Source organism: Oncorhynchus masou, unplaced genomic scaffold, assembly GCF_036934945.1.
Source record: "Oncorhynchus masou masou isolate Uvic2021 unplaced genomic scaffold, UVic_Omas_1.1 unplaced_scaffold_2926, whole genome shotgun sequence".
In the NCBI taxonomy this organism is placed as follows: Eukaryota; Metazoa; Chordata; class Actinopteri; order Salmoniformes; family Salmonidae; genus Oncorhynchus; species Oncorhynchus masou.
Window position 1 is genome coordinate 31,507 of NW_027009346.1, and position 15,763 is coordinate 47,269.

At 40.4% G+C, this 15,763-nt stretch overlaps 8 non-coding genes across 8 annotated transcripts; all 8 read right to left on the minus strand.

Annotated features, from left to right (window-relative positions):
- Positions 1–4,407: 4,407 nt before the first annotated feature.
- trnar-ucu (transfer RNA arginine (anticodon UCU)) lies at positions 4,408–4,480 on the minus strand. The gene has a single exon. It is a non-coding gene; the product is annotated as a tRNA-Arg (tRNA).
- Positions 4,481–5,417: 937 nt separating this feature from the next.
- On the minus strand, positions 5,418–5,490 carry trnar-ucu (transfer RNA arginine (anticodon UCU)). Its single transcript has one exon. It is a non-coding gene; the product is annotated as a tRNA-Arg (tRNA).
- A 1,612-nt stretch (positions 5,491–7,102) lies between these two features.
- On the minus strand, positions 7,103–7,175 carry trnar-ucu (transfer RNA arginine (anticodon UCU)). The gene has a single exon. It is a non-coding gene; the product is annotated as a tRNA-Arg (tRNA).
- A 939-nt stretch (positions 7,176–8,114) lies between these two features.
- On the minus strand, positions 8,115–8,187 carry trnar-ucu (transfer RNA arginine (anticodon UCU)). Its single transcript has one exon. It is a non-coding gene; the product is annotated as a tRNA-Arg (tRNA).
- Positions 8,188–9,798: 1,611 nt separating this feature from the next.
- Positions 9,799–9,871, minus strand: trnar-ucu (transfer RNA arginine (anticodon UCU)). The gene has a single exon. It is a non-coding gene; the product is annotated as a tRNA-Arg (tRNA).
- Positions 9,872–10,809: 938 nt separating this feature from the next.
- On the minus strand, positions 10,810–10,882 carry trnar-ucu (transfer RNA arginine (anticodon UCU)). The gene has a single exon. It is a non-coding gene; the product is annotated as a tRNA-Arg (tRNA).
- Positions 10,883–13,506: 2,624 nt separating this feature from the next.
- On the minus strand, positions 13,507–13,579 carry trnar-ucu (transfer RNA arginine (anticodon UCU)). The gene has a single exon. It is a non-coding gene; the product is annotated as a tRNA-Arg (tRNA).
- Positions 13,580–15,196: 1,617 nt separating this feature from the next.
- trnar-ucu (transfer RNA arginine (anticodon UCU)) lies at positions 15,197–15,269 on the minus strand. Its single transcript has one exon. It is a non-coding gene; the product is annotated as a tRNA-Arg (tRNA).
- Between the last annotated feature and the right edge of the window lie 494 nt (positions 15,270–15,763).

Genomic DNA, 15,763 nt, shown 5'->3' on the forward strand with positions numbered 1-15,763 from the left:
ACTGGGATACTTGCTTAAAATGCACTGGATAGCAGAGAGTGGTTTCAACCGATCGTAAACGTGGTTAAAGTTGACATCACGCTTCCGCTTCGCTTCTGTAATCAGCATGAACTGTACAAACGGACAGAAGCAGTCAAAAAATAATCACCGAGGGCACTGAGACATGCCCATGAAATTATGGTTTAATATTTCTGTTTGCACTTCATTGCGAAAAGCAAACTGAATAGCAGAGGATGGTTTCGATCCATAAATCACTGGGTTAACTGCCAGGCACACTTACACTTCATCACTCCACTTTCAGGTACCCCAAAACAACACTTGAATTCTCAATACATGGATTAGGAGATCAGTGTCTTAAGCCAATGTGTCTCTCTGTGATCAGCATGACCTATATGGATTGATAGAAGCAGTAATAAAAAAAGAATCACAGAGGGCACAGAGACATGCACATGAAATTCTCCAATTTTAAAATAAAATCCCTGTTTACACTTCATTTCTAAAAGTAGAATTGATAATTCAATTCAGTCAATCTCTGTGTTATGTGCCCAGCTCTTCTCTTCTGTTTGCAATTAATTGCTAAAAGCAAACTGGATTGCAGAGGATGGTTTCGATGCCTAAATCACTTGGTTAACTGCCCTGCACACTTCCACTTCATCCCTCCACTTTCAGATACCCCAAAACAATACTTGAACTCACAATAAATGGATTTAGTCAGTGTCTTCAGTCACTGTGGAAATGTGTGATCAGCATGATGTATACGAACTGATAGAAACCGTTGTAAAAACAAAATGCATTTCAGAGGGCACAGAGAAATGCCCATGAAATTCTCCTTTTTTATCCCTGTTAAATCTTCATTTCTAAAAGTGAATCAGAAAACTTCAATCTATCAAACTTTGTGTTGCTTTCTGATCTCTCCTCCATATGAATTTGTATTCATCCACCCCAGATGGGACTCAAACCCACAATCCCTGGCTTAGAAGGCCAGTGCCTTATCCATTAGGCCACTGGGATACTTGCCTAAAACGCACTGGATAGCAGAGAGTGGTTTCAACCGATCGTACACGTGGTTAAAGTTGACATCACGCTTCCGCTTCGCTTCTGTAATCAGCATGAACTGTACAAACTGACAGAAGCAGTCAAAAAATAATCACAGAGGTCACGGAGACGTGCCCATGAAATTATGGTTTAATATTTCTGTTTGCACTTCATTGCGAAAAGCAAACTGAATAGCAGAGGATGGTTTCGATCCATAAATCACTGGGTTAACTGCCAGGCACACTTCCACTTCATCACTCCACTTTCAGGTACCCCAAAACAACACTTGAATTCTCAATACATGGATTAGGAGATCAGTGTCTTAAGCCAATGTGTCTCTCTGTGATCAGCATGACCTATATGGATTGATAGAAGCAGTAATAAAAAAAGAATCACAGAGGGCACAGAGACATGCACATGAAATTCTCGAATTTTAAAATAAAATCCCTGTTTACACTTCATTTCTAAAAGTGAATCAGAGAAAGCTTCAATCTTTTTATCCCTGTTAAATCTTTCTAAAAGTGAAAATTTCATCAAACTTTGTGTTGCTTGCAGATCTCTCCTCCTCCATATGAATTTGTATTCATCCACCCCAAAGATGGGACTCGAACCCACAATCCCTGGAATTAGAAGGCCAGTGCCTTATCCATTAGGCCACTGGGATACTTGCTTAAAATCACTGGATAGCAGAGAGTGGTTTCAACCGATCGTACACGTGGTTAAAGTTGACATCACGCTTCCGCTTCGCTTCTGTAATCAGCATGAACTGTACAAACTGACAGAAGCAGTCAAAAAATAATCACAGAGGTCACGGAGACGTGCCCATGAAATTATGGTTTAATATTTCTGTTTGCACTTCATTGCGAAAAGCAAACTGAATAGCAGAGGATGGTTTCGATCCATAAATCACTGGGTTAACTGCCAGGCACACTTACACTTCATCACTCCACTTTCAGGTACCCCAAAACAACACTTGAATTCTCAATACATGGATTAGGAGATCAGTGTCTTAAGCCAATGTGTCTCTCTGTGATCAGCATGACCTATATGGATTGATAGAAGCAGTAATCACAGAAACAGAGACATGCACATGAAAGAATTTTAAAATAAAATCCCTGTTTACACTTCATTTCTAAAAGTAGAATTGGATAGCTTCAATTCATCAATCTCTGTGTTATGTGCCCAGCTCTTTCTCTTCTGTTTGCAATTAATTGCTAAAAGCAAACAGGATTGCAGAGGATGGTTTTGCCTAAATCACTTGGTTAACTTACACTTCCACTTCATTCCATTTTCAAAGTGAATCAGAAAGTGTCCAATCTATCAAACAATCTCTCCTCCTCCATATGAAACTCAGATGGGACTCGAACCCACAATCCCTGGCTTAGAAGGCCAGTGCCTTATCCATTAGGCCACTGGGATACTTGCATTAAAATGAACTGGATAGAAGAGTGGTTTCAAAAATCATTACACGTGGTTAAAGTTGACATCCATGAAATTCGCTTCTTAATCAGCATGAACTGTACAAACTGACAGAAGCAGTCAAAAAAGTGAATCAGAAAGGTCACGGAGACGTGCCCATGAAATTATGGTTTAATATTTCTGTTTGCACTTCATTGCGAAAAGCAAACTGAATAGCAGAGGATGGTTGCTTTTCATCATCCCTAAATCACTGAATTTGTAACATCCAGGCACACAGATACACTTCATCACCCACAACTTTCAGGAAGGCCAGTGCCAAAACAATTACTTGGGAACTTCTTACAATGCATGGATTAGCAGAGTGGTTTCAGTGTCTTAAGTTGACACTGTGGAAATCTGTGATCAGCATGACTGTATACAAACTGATAGAAGCAGTCAAAAAATGCAATCACAGAGGCACAGAGACATGCCCATGAAATTATCGAATCTTTTTTATCCCTGTTCTTACATTATCTAACTCTAGAATTGGGCTTCAATTTCATTTTTGGATGAAAAACGTTTCCTTTTAAACAAGATATTTTGTCACAAAAAGATGCTCGACTATGCATATAATTGATACCATTCGAAAGAAAACACTCTGACGTGTCCAGAAATACCATGATATTCTCTGTGCGTGCCCTAGAACGTGAGCTTCAGGCAAAACCAAGATGAGATGGCATCCAGGAAATGACAAGGATTTTTGAGGCTCTGTTTTCCATTGTCTCCTTATATGGCTGTGAATGCGAGAGGAGTGAGTCAACCCTTTCTGTCGTTTCCCCAAGGTGTCTGCAGCATTGTGACGTATTTGTGGGCAGATCATTGGAAGATTGACCATAAGAGACCACATTTACCAGGTGTCCGCCCGGTGTCCTGCGCCGAAATTGGTGTGCAAAAGTCACCTGCCAGTATTTTTCCATGCGATACAGAGAGGAAAGCAAGCTTCCCTGAACTGCATATCAATGAAGAGATATGTGAAAAAACACCTTGAGGATTGATTCCAAACAACGTTTGCCATGTTTCGGTCGATATTATGTAGTTAATCCGGAAAAAGTTTTACGTTGTAGGTGACTGAATTTTCGGTTCGTTTCGGTAAGCCAAACGCAATGACAGAAAACGGAACGATTTCTCCTACACACAGACGCTTTCAGGAAAAACTGCGCATTTGGTATGTAACTGAGAGTCTCCTCATTGAAAACATCAGAAGCTCTTCAAAGGTAAATGATTTTATTTATTTGGTTATCTGGTTTTTGTGAAAATGTTGCGTGCTAAATGCTACTCAAAATGCTATGCTAGCTTTGCATACTCTTACACAAATTAGTCAATTTCTATGGTTAAAAAGCATATTTTGAAAATCTGAGATGACAGTGTTGTTAAGAAAAGGCTAAGCTTGAGAGCAGACGCATTATTTTCATTTTATTTGCGATTTTCAGAAATCGTTATCACGTTGCACGTTATGCTAATGAGCCTGAGGCTTTAGTCACAAACCCGGATCCGGGATGGGGAGTTTCAAGTTAAGTTAATATTTCTGTTTGCACTTCATTGCGAAAAGCAAACTGAATAGCAGAGGATGGTTTCGATCCATAAATCACTGGGTTAACTGCCAGGCACACTTACACTTCATCACTCCACTTTCAGGTACCCCAAAACAACACTTGAATTCTCAATACATGGATTAGGAGATCAGTGTCTTAAGCCAATGTGTCTCTCTGTGATCAGCATGACCTATATGGATTGATAGAAGCAGTAATAAAAAAAGAATCACAGAGGGCACAGAGACATGCACATGAAATTCTCGAATTTTAAAATAAAATCCCTGTTTACACTTCATTTCTAAAAGTGAATCAGAAAGCTTCAATCTATCAAACTTTGTGTTGCTTGCAGATCTCTCCTCCTCCATATGAATTTGTATTCATCCACCCCAGATGGGACTCGAACCCACAATCCCTGGCTTAGAAGGCCAGTGCCTTATCCATTAGGCCACTGGGATACTTGCTTAAAATGCACTGGATAGCAGAGAGTGGTTTCAACCGATCGTACACGTGGTTAAAGTTGACATCACGCTTCCGCTTCGCTTCTGTAATCAGCATGAACTGTACAAACTGACAGAAGCAGTCAAAAAATAATCACAGAGGTCACGGAGACGTGCCCATGAAATTATGGTTTAATATTTCTGTTTGCACTTCATTGCGAAAAGCAAACTGAATAGCAGAGGATGGTTTCGATCCATAAATCACTGGGTTAACTGCCAGGCACACTTACACTTCATCACTCCACTTTCAGGTACCCCAAAACAACACTTGAATTCTCAATACATGGATTAGGAGATCAGTGTCTTAAGCCAATGTGTCTCTCTGTGATCAGCATGACCTATATGGATTGATAGAAGCAGTAATAAAAAAAGAATCACAGAGGGCACAGAGACATGCACATGAAATTCTCGAATTTTAAAATAAAATCCCTGTTTACACTTCATTTCTAAAAGTAGAATTGGATAGCTTCAATTCATCAATCTCTGTGTTATGTGCCCAGCTCTTCTCTTCTGTTTGCAATTAATTGCTAAAAGCAAACAGGATTGCAGAGGATGGTTTCGATGCCTAAATCACTTGGTTAACTGCCCTGCACACTTCCACTTCATCCCTCCACTTTCAGATACCCCAAAACAATACTTGAACTCACAATAAATGGATTAGGCGGTCAGTGTCTTCAGTCACTGTGGAAATGTGTGATCAGCATGATGTATACGAACTGATAGAAACCGTTGTAAAAACAAAATGCATTTCAGAGGGCACAGAGACATGCCCATGAAATTCTCCTTTTTTATCCCTGTTAAATCTTCATTTCTAAAAGTGAATCAGAAAGCTTCAATCTATCAAACTTTGTGTTGCTTGCAGATCTCTCCTCCTCCATATGAATTTGTATTCATCCACCCCAGATGGGACTCGAACCCACAATCCCTGGCTTAGAAGGCCAGTGCCTTATCCATTAGGCCACTGGGATACTTGCTTAAAATGCACTGGATAGCAGAGAGTGGTTTCAACCGATCGTACACGTGGTTAAAGTTGACATCACGCTTCCGCTTCGCTTCTGTAATCAGCATGAACTGTACAAACTGACAGAAGCAGTCAAAAAATAATCACAGAGGTCACGGAGACGTGCCCATGAAATTATGGTTTAACCTCTTACATCTATGGGGGCGCTATTTCATTTTTGGATGAAAAACGTTCCCGTTTTAAACAAGATATTTTGTCACAAAAAGATGCTCGACTATGCATATAATTGATACCATTCGAAAGAAAACACTCTGACGTGTCCAGAAATACCATGATATTCTCTGTGCGTGCCCTAGAACGTGAGCTTCAGGCAAAACCAAGATGAGATGGCATCCAGGAAATGACAAGGATTTTTGAGGCTCTGTTTTCCATTGTCTCCTTATATGGCTGTGAATGCGAGAGGAGTGAGTCAACCCTTTCTGTCGTTTCCCCAAGGTGTCTGCAGCATTGTGACGTATTTGTGGGCAGATCATTGGAAGATTGACCATAAGAGACCACATTTACCAGGTGTCCGCCCGGTGTCCTGCGCCGAAATTGGTGTGCAAAAGTCACCTGCCAGTATTTTTCCATGCGATACAGAGAGGAAAGCAAGCTTCCACGAACTGCATATCAATGAAGAGATATGTGAAAAAACACCTTGAGGATTGATTCCAAACAACGTTTGCCATGTTTCGGTCGATATTATGTAGTTAATCCGGAAAAAGTTTTACGTTGTAGGTGACTGAATTTTCGGTTCGTTTCGGTAGCCAAACGCAATGTAGAAAACGGAACGATTTCTCCTACACACAGACGCTTTCAGGAAAAACTGCGCATTTGGTATGTAACTGAGAGTCTCCTCATTGAAAACATCAGAAGCTCTTCAAAGGTAAATGATTTTATTTATTTGGTTATCTGGTTTTTGTGAAAATGTTGCGTGCTAAATGCTACTCAAAATGCTATGCTAGCTTTGCATACTCTTACACAAATTAGTCAATTTCTATGGTTAAAAAGCATATTTTGAAAATCTGAGATGACAGTGTTGTTAAGAAAAGGCTAAGCTTGAGAGCAGACGCATTATTTTCATTTTATTTGCGATTTTCAGAAATCGTTAACGTTGCGTTATGCTAATGAGCCTGAGGCTTTAGTCACAAACCCGGATCCGGGATGGGGAGTTTCAAGAAGTTAATATTTCTGTTTGCACTTCATTGCGAAAAGCAAACTGAATAGCAGAGGATGGTTTCGATCCATAAATCACTGGGTTAACTGCCAGGCACACTTACACTTCATCACTCCACTTTCAGGTACCCCAAAACAACACTTGAATTCTCAATACATGGATTAGGAGATCAGTGTCTTAAGCCAATGTGTCTCTCTGTGATCAGCATGACCTATATGGATTGATAGAAGCAGTAATAAAAAAAGAATCACAGAGGGCACAGAGACATGCACATGAAATTCTCGAATTTTAAAATAAAATCCCTGTTTACACTTCATTTCTAAAAGTGAATCAGAAAGCTTCAATCTATCAAACTTTGTGTTGCTTGCAGATCTCTCCTCCTCCATATGAATTTGTATTCATCCACCCCAGATGGGACTCGAACCCACAATCCCTGGCTTAGAAGGCCAGTGCCTTATCCATTAGGCCACTGGGATACTTGCTTAAAATGCACTGGATAGCAGAGAGTGGTTTCAACCGATCGTACACGTGGTTAAAGTTGACATCACGCTTCCGCTTCGCTTCTGTAATCAGCATGAACTGTACAAACTGACAGAAGCAGTCAAAAAATAATCACAGAGGTCACGGAGACGTGCCCATGAAATTATGGTTTAATATTTCTGTTTGCACTTCATTGCGAAAAGCAAACTGAATAGCAGAGGATGGTTTCGATCCATAAATCACTGGGTTAACTGCCAGGCACACTTACACTTCATCACTCCACTTTCAGGTACCCCAAAACAACACTTGAATTCTCAATACATGGATTAGGAGATCAGTGTCTTAAGCCAATGTGTCTCTCTGTGATCAGCATGACCTATATGGATTGATAGAAGCAGTAATAAAAAAAGAATCACAGAGGGCACAGAGACATGCACATGAAATTCTCGAATTTTAAAATAAAATCCCTGTTTACACTACATTTCTAAAAGTAGAATTGGATAGCTTCAATTCATCAATCTCTGTGTTATGTGCCCAGCTCTTCTCTCTTCTGTTTGCAATTAATTGCTAAAAGCAAACTGGATTGCAGAGGATGGTTTCGATGCCTAAATCACTTGGTTAACTGCCCTGCACACTTCCACTTCATCCCTCCACTTTCAGATACCCCAAAACAATACTTGAACTCACAATAAATGGATTAGGCGGTCAGTGTCTTCAGTCACTGTGGAAATGTGTGATCAGCATGATGTATACGAACTGATAGAAACCGTTGTAAAAACAAAATGCATTTCAGAGGGCACAGAGACATGCCCATGAAATTCTCCTTTTTTATCCCTGTTAAATCTTCATTTCTAAAAGTGAATCAGAAAGCTTCAATCTATCAAACTTTGTGTTGCTTGCAGATCTCTCCTCCTCCATATGAATTTGTATTCATCCACCCCAGATGGGACTCGAACCCACAATCCCTGGCTTAGAAGGCCAGTGCCTTATCCATTAGGCCACTGGGATACTTGCTTAAAATGCACTGGATAGCAGAGAGTGGTTTCAACCGATCGTACACGTGGTTAAAGTTGACATCACGCTTCCGCTTCGCTTCTGTAATCAGCATGAACTGTACAAACTGACAGAAGCAGTCAAAAAATAATCACAGAGGTCACGGAGACGTGCCCATGAAATTATGGTTTAACCTCTTACATCTATGGGGGCGCTATTTCATTTTTGGATGAAAAACGTTCCCGTTTTAAACAAGATATTTTGTCACAAAAAGATGCTCGACTATGCATATAATTGATACCATTCGAAAGAAAACACTCTGACGTGTCCAGAAATACCATGATATTCTCTGTGCGTGCCCTAGAACGTGAGCTTCAGGCAAAACCAAGATGAGATGGCATCCAGGAAATGACAAGGATTTTTGAGGCTCTGTTTTCCATTGTCTCCTTATATGGCTGTGAATGCGAGAGGAGTGAGTCAACCCTTTCTGTCGTTTCCCCAAGGTGTCTGCAGCATTGTGACGTATTTGTGGGCAGATCATTGGAAGATTGACCATAAGAGACCACATTTACCAGGTGTCCGCCCGGTGTCCTGCGCCGAAATTGGTGTGCAAAAGTCACCTGCCAGTATTTTTCCATGCGATACAGAGAGGAAAGCAAGCTTCCACGAACTGCATATCAATGAAGAGATATGTGAAAAAACACCTTGAGGATTGATTCCAAACAACGTTTGCCATGTTTCGGTCGATATTATGTAGTTAATCCGGAAAAAGTTTTACGTTGTAGGTGACTGAATTTTCGGTTCGTTTCGGTAGCCAAACGCAATGTAGAAAACGGAACGATTTCTCCTACACACAGACGCTTTCAGGAAAAACTGCGCATTTGGTATGTAACTGAGAGTCTCCTCATTGAAAACATCAGAAGCTCTTCAAAGGTAAATGATTTTATTTATTTGGTTATCTGGTTTTTGTGAAAATGTTGCGTGCTAAATGCTACTCAAAATGCTATGCTAGCTTTGCATACTCTTACACAAATTAGTCAATTTCTATGGATAAAAAGCATATTTTGAAAATCTGAGATGACAGTGTTGTTAAGAAAAGGCTAAGCTTGAGAGCAGACGCATTATTTTCATTTTATTTGCGATTTTCAGAAATCGTTAACGTTGCGTTATGCTAATGAGCCTGAGGCTTTAGTCACAAACCCGGATCCGGGATGGGGAGTTTCAAGAAGTTAATATTTCTGTTTGCACTTCATAGCGAAAAGCAAACTGAATAGCAGAGGATGGTTTCGATCCATAAATCACTGGGTTAACTGCCAGGCACACTTACACTTCATCACTCCACTTTCAGGTACCCCAAAACAACACTTGAATTCTCAATACATGGATTAGGAGATCAGTGTCTTAAGCCAATGTGTCTCTCTGTGATCAGCATGACCTATATGGATTGATAGAAGCAGTAATAAAAAAAGAATCACAGAGGGCACAGAGACATGCACATGAAATTCTCGAATTTTAAAATAAAATCCCTGTTTACACTTCATTTCTAAAAGTGAATCAGAAAGCTTCATCTATCAAACTTTGTGTTGCTTGCAGATCTCTCCTCCTCCATATGAATTTGTATTCATCCACCCCAGATGGGACTCGAACCCACAATCCCTGGCTTAGAAGGCCAGTGCCTTATCCATTAGGCCACTGGGATACTTGCTTAAAATGCACTGGATAGCAGAGAGTGGTTTCAACCGATCGTACACGTGGTTAAAGTTGACATCACGCTTCCGCTTCGCTTCTGTAATCAGCATGAACTGTACAAACTGACAGAAGCAGTCAAAAAATAATCACAGAGGTCACGGAGACGTGCCCATGAAATTATGGTTTAATATTTCTGTTTGCACTTCATTGCGAAAAGCAAACTGAATAGCAGAGGATGGTTTCGATCCATAAATCACTGGGTTAACTGCCAGGCACACTTACACTTCATCACTCCACTTTCAGGTACCCCAAAACAACACTTGAATTCTCAATACATGGATTAGGAGATCAGTGTCTTAAGCCAATGTGTCTCTCTGTGATCAGCATGACCTATATGGATTGATAGAAGCAGTAATAAAAAAGAATCACAGAGGGCACAGAGACATGCACATGAAATTCTCGAATTTTAAAATAAAATCCCTGTTTACACTACATTTCTAAAAGTAGAATTGGATAGCTTCAATTCATCAATCTCTGTGTTATGTGCCCAGCTCTTCTCTCTTCTGTTTGCAATTAATTGCTAAAAGCAAACTGGATTGCAGAGGATGGTTTCGATGCCTAAATCACTTGGTTAACTGCCCTGCACACTTCCACTTCATCCCTCCACTTTCAGATACCCCAAAACAATACTTGAACTCACAATAAATGGATTAGGCGGTCAGTGTCTTCAGTCACTGTGGAAATGTGTGATCAGCATGATGTATACGAACTGATAGAAACCGTTGTAAAAACAAAATGCATTTCAGAGGGCACAGAGACATGCCCATGAAATTCTCCTTTTTTATCCCTGTTAAATCTTCATTTCTAAAAGTGAATCAGAAAGCTTCAATCTATCAAACTTTGTGTTGCTTGCAGATCTCTCCTCCTCCATATGAATTTGTATTCATCCACCCCAGATGGGACTCGAACCCACAATCCCTGGCTTAGAAGGCCAGTGCCTTATCCATTAGGCCACTGGGATACTTGCTTAAAATGCACTGGATAGCAGAGAGTGGTTTCAACCGATCGTACACGTGGTTAAAGTTGACATCACGCTTCCGCTTCGCTTCTGTAATCAGCATGAACTGTACAAACTGACAGAAGCAGTCAAAAAATAATCACAGAGGTCACGGAGACGTGCCCATGAAATTATGGTTTAACCTCTTACATCTATGGGGGCGCTATTTCATTTTTGGATGAAAAACGTTCCCGTTTTAAACAAGATATTTTGTCACAAAAAGATGCTCGACTATGCATATAATTGATACCATTCGAAAGAAAACACTCTGACGTGTCCAGAAATACCATGATATTCTCTGTGCGTGCCCTAGAACGTGAGCTTCAGGCAAAACCAAGATGAGATGGCATCCAGGAAATGACAAGGATTTTTGAGGCTCTGTTTTCCATTGTCTCCTTATATGGCTGTGAATGCGAGAGGAGTGAGTCAACCCTTTCTGTCGTTTCCCCAAGGTGTCTGCAGCATTGTGACGTATTTGTGGGCAGATCATTGGAAGATTGACCATAAGAGACCACATTTACCAGGTGTCCGCCCGGTGTCCTGCGCCGAAATTGGTGTGCAAAAGTCACCTGCCAGTATTTTTCCATGCGATACAGAGAGGAAAGCAAGCTTCCACGAACTGCATATCAATGAAGAGATATGTGAAAAAACACCTTGAGGATTGATTCCAAACAACGTTTGCCATGTTTCGGTCGATATTATGTAGTTAATCCGGAAAAAGTTTTACGTTGTAGGTGACTGAATTTTCGGTTCGTTTCGGTAGCCAAACGCAATGTAGAAAACGGAACGATTTCTCCTACACACAGACGCTTTCAGGAAAAACTGCGCATTTGGTATGTAACTGAGAGTCTCCTCATTGAAAACATCAGAAGCTCTTCAAAGGTAAATGATTTTATTTATTTGGTTATCTGGTTTTTGTGAAAATGTTGCGTGCTAAATGCTACTCAAAATGCTATGCTAGCTTTGCATACTCTTACACAAATTAGTCAATTTCTATGGTTAAAAAGCATATTTTGAAAATCTGAGATGACAGTGTTGTTAAGAAAAGGCTAAGCTTGAGAGCAGACGCATTATTTTCATTTTATTTGCGATTTTCAGAAATCGTTAACGTTGCGTTATGCTAATGAGCCTGAGGCTTTAGTCACAAACCCGGATCCGGGATGGGGAGTTTCAAGAAGTTAATATTTCTGTTTGCACTTCATTGCGAAAAGCAAACTGAATAGCAGAGGATGGTTTCGATCCATAAATCACTGGGTTAACTGCCAGGCACACTTACACTTCATCACTCCACTTTCAGGTACCCCAAAACAACACTTGAATTCTCAATACATGGATTAGGAGATCAGTGTCTTAAGCCAATGTGTCTCTCTGTGATCAGCATGACCTATATGGATTGATAGAAGCAGTAATAAAAAAAGAATCACAGAGGGCACAGAGACATGCACATGAAATTCTCGAATTTTAAAATAAAATCCCTGTTTACACTTCATTTCTAAAAGTGAATCAGAAAGCTTCAATCTATCAAACTTTGTGTTGCTTGCAGATCTCTCCTCCTCCATATGAATTTGTATTCATCCACCCCAGATGGGACTCGAACCCACAATCCCTGGCTTAGAAGGCCAGTGCCTTATCCATTAGGCCACTGGGAAACTTGCTTAAAATGCACTGGATAGCAGAGAGTGGTTTCAACCGATCGTACACGTGGTTAAAGTTGACATCACGCTTCCGCTTCGCTTCTGTAATCAGCATGAACTGTACAAACTGACAGAAGCAGTCAAAAAATAATCACAGAGGTCACGGAGACGTGCCCATGAAATTATGGTTTAATATTTCTGTTTGCACTTCATTGCGAAAAGCAAACTGAATAGCAGAGGATGGTTTCGATCCATAAATCACTGGGTTAACTGCCAGGCACACTTACACTTCATCACTCCACTTTCAGGTACCCCAAAACAACACTTGAATTCTCAATACATGGATTAGGAGATCAGTGTCTTAAGCCAATGTGTCTCTCTGTGATCAGCATGACCTATATGGATTGATAGAAGCAGTAATAAAAAAAGAATCACAGAGGGCACAGAGACATGCACATGAAATTCTCGAATTTTAAAATAAAATCCCTGTTTACACTACATTTCTAAAAGTAGAATTGGATAGCTTCAATTCATCAATCTCTGTGTTATGTGCCCAGCTCTTCTCTCTTCTGTTTGCAATTAATTGCTAAAAGCAAACTGGATTGCAGAGGATGGTTTCGATGCCTAAATCACTTGGTTAACTGCCCTGCACACTTCCACTTCATCCCTCCACTTTCAGATACCCCAAAACAATACTTGAACTCACAATAAATGGATTAGGCGGTCAGTGTCTTCAGTCACTGTGGAAATGTGTGATCAGCATGATGTATACGAACTGATAGAAACCGTTGTAAAAACAAAATGCATTTCAGAGGGCACAGAGACATGCCCATGAAATTCTCCTTTTTTATCCCTGTTAAATCTTCATTTCTAAAAGTGAATCAGAAAGCTTCAATCTATCAAACTTTGTGTTGCTTGCAGATCTCTCCTCCTCCATATGAATTTGTATTCATCCACCCCAGATGGGACTCGAACCCACAATCCCTGGCTTAGAAGGCCAGTGCCTTATCCATTAGGCCACTGGGATACTTGCTTAAAATGCACTGGATAGCAGAGAGTGGTTTCAACCGATCGTACACGTGGTTAAAGTTGACATCACGCTTCCGCTTCGCTTCTGTAATCAGCATGAACTGTACAAACTGACAGAAGCAGTCAAAAAATAATCACAGAGGTCACGGAGACGTGCCCATGAAATTATGGTTTAACCTCTTACATCTATGGGGGCGCTATTTCATTTTTGGATGAAAAACGTTCCCGTTTTAAACAAGATATTTTGTCACAAAAAGATGCTCGACTATGCATATAATTGATACCATTCGAAAGAAAACACTCTGACGTGTCCAGAAATACCATGATATTCTCTGTGCGTGCCCTAGAACGTGAGCTTCAGGCAAAACCAAGATGAGATGGCATCCAGGAAATGACAAGGATTTTTGAGGCTCTGTTTTCCATTGTCTCCTTATATGGCTGTGAATGCGAGAGGAGTGAGTCAACCCTTTCTGTCGTTTCCCCAAGGTGTCTGCAGCATTGTGACGTATTTGTGGGCAGATCATTGGAAGATTGACCATAAGAGACCACATTTACCAGGTGTCCGCCCGGTGTCCTGCGCCGAAATTGGTGTGCAAAAGTCACCTGCCAGTATTTTTCCATGCGATACAGAGAGGAAAGCAAGCTTCCACGAACTGCATATCAATCAATGAAGAGATATGTGAAAAAACACCTTGAGGATTGATTCCAAACAACGTTTGCCATGTTTCGGTCGATATTATGTAGTTAATCCGGAAAAAAGTTTTACGTTGTAGGTGACTGAATTTTCGGTTCGTTTCGGTAGCCAAACGCAATGTAGAAAACGGAACGATTTCTCCTACACACAGACGCTTTCAGGAAAAACTGCGCATTTGGTATGTAACTGAGAGTCTCCTCATTGAAAACATCAGAAGCTCTTCAAAGGTAAATGATTTTATTTATTTGGTTATCTGGTTTTTGTGAAAATGTTGCGTGCTAAATGCTACTCAAAATGCTATGCTAGCTTTGCATACTCTTACACAAATTAGTCAATTTCTATGGTTAAAAAGCATATTTTGAAAATCTGAGATGACAGTGTTGTTAAGAAAAGGCTAAGCTTGAGAGCAGACGCATTATTTTCATTTTATTTGCGATTTTCAGAAATCGTTAACGTTGCGTTATGCTAATGAGCCTGAGGCTTTAGTCACAAACCCGGATCCGGGATGGGGAGTTTCAAGAAGTTAATATTTCTGTTTGCACTTCATTGCGAAAAGCAAACTGAATAGCAGAGGATGGTTTCGATCCATAAATCACTGGGTTAACTGCCAGGCACACTTACACTTCATCACTCCACTTTCAGGTACCCCAAAACAACACTTGAATTCTCAATACATGGATTAGGAGATCAGTGTCTTAAGCCAATGTGTCTCTCTGTGATCAGCATGACCTATATGGATTGATAGAAGCAGTAATAAAAAAAGAATCACAGAGGGCACAGAGACATGCACATGAAATTCTCGAATTTTAAAATAAAATCCCTGTTTACACTTCATTTCTAAAAGTGAATCAGAAAGCTTCAATCTATCAAACTTTGTGTTGCTTGCAGATCTCTCCTCCTCCATATGAATTTGTATTCATCCACCCCAGATGGGACTCGAACCCACAATCCCTGGCTTAGAAGGCCAGTGCCTTATCCATTAGGCCACTGGGATACTTGCTTAAAATGCACTGGATAGCAGAGAGTGGTTTCAACCGATCGTACACGTGGTTAAAGTTGACATCACGCTTCCGCTTCGCTTCTGTAATCAGCATGAACTGTACAAACTGACAGAAGCAGTCAAAAAATAATCACAGAGGTCACGGAGACGTGCCCATGAAATTATGGTTTAATATTTCTGTTTGCACTTCATTGCGAAAAGCAAACTGAATAGCAGAGGATGGTTTCGATCCATAAATCACTGGGTTAACTGCCAGGCACACTTACACTTCATCACTCCACTTTCAGGTACCCCAAAACAACACTTGAATTCTCAATACATGGATTAGGAGATCAGTGTCTTAAGCCAATGTGTCTCTCTGTGATCAGCATGACCTATATGGATTGATAGAAGCAGTAATAAAAAAAGAATCACAGAGGGCACAGAGACATGCACATGAAATTCTCGAATTTTAAAATAAAATCCCTGTTTACACTACATTTCTAAAA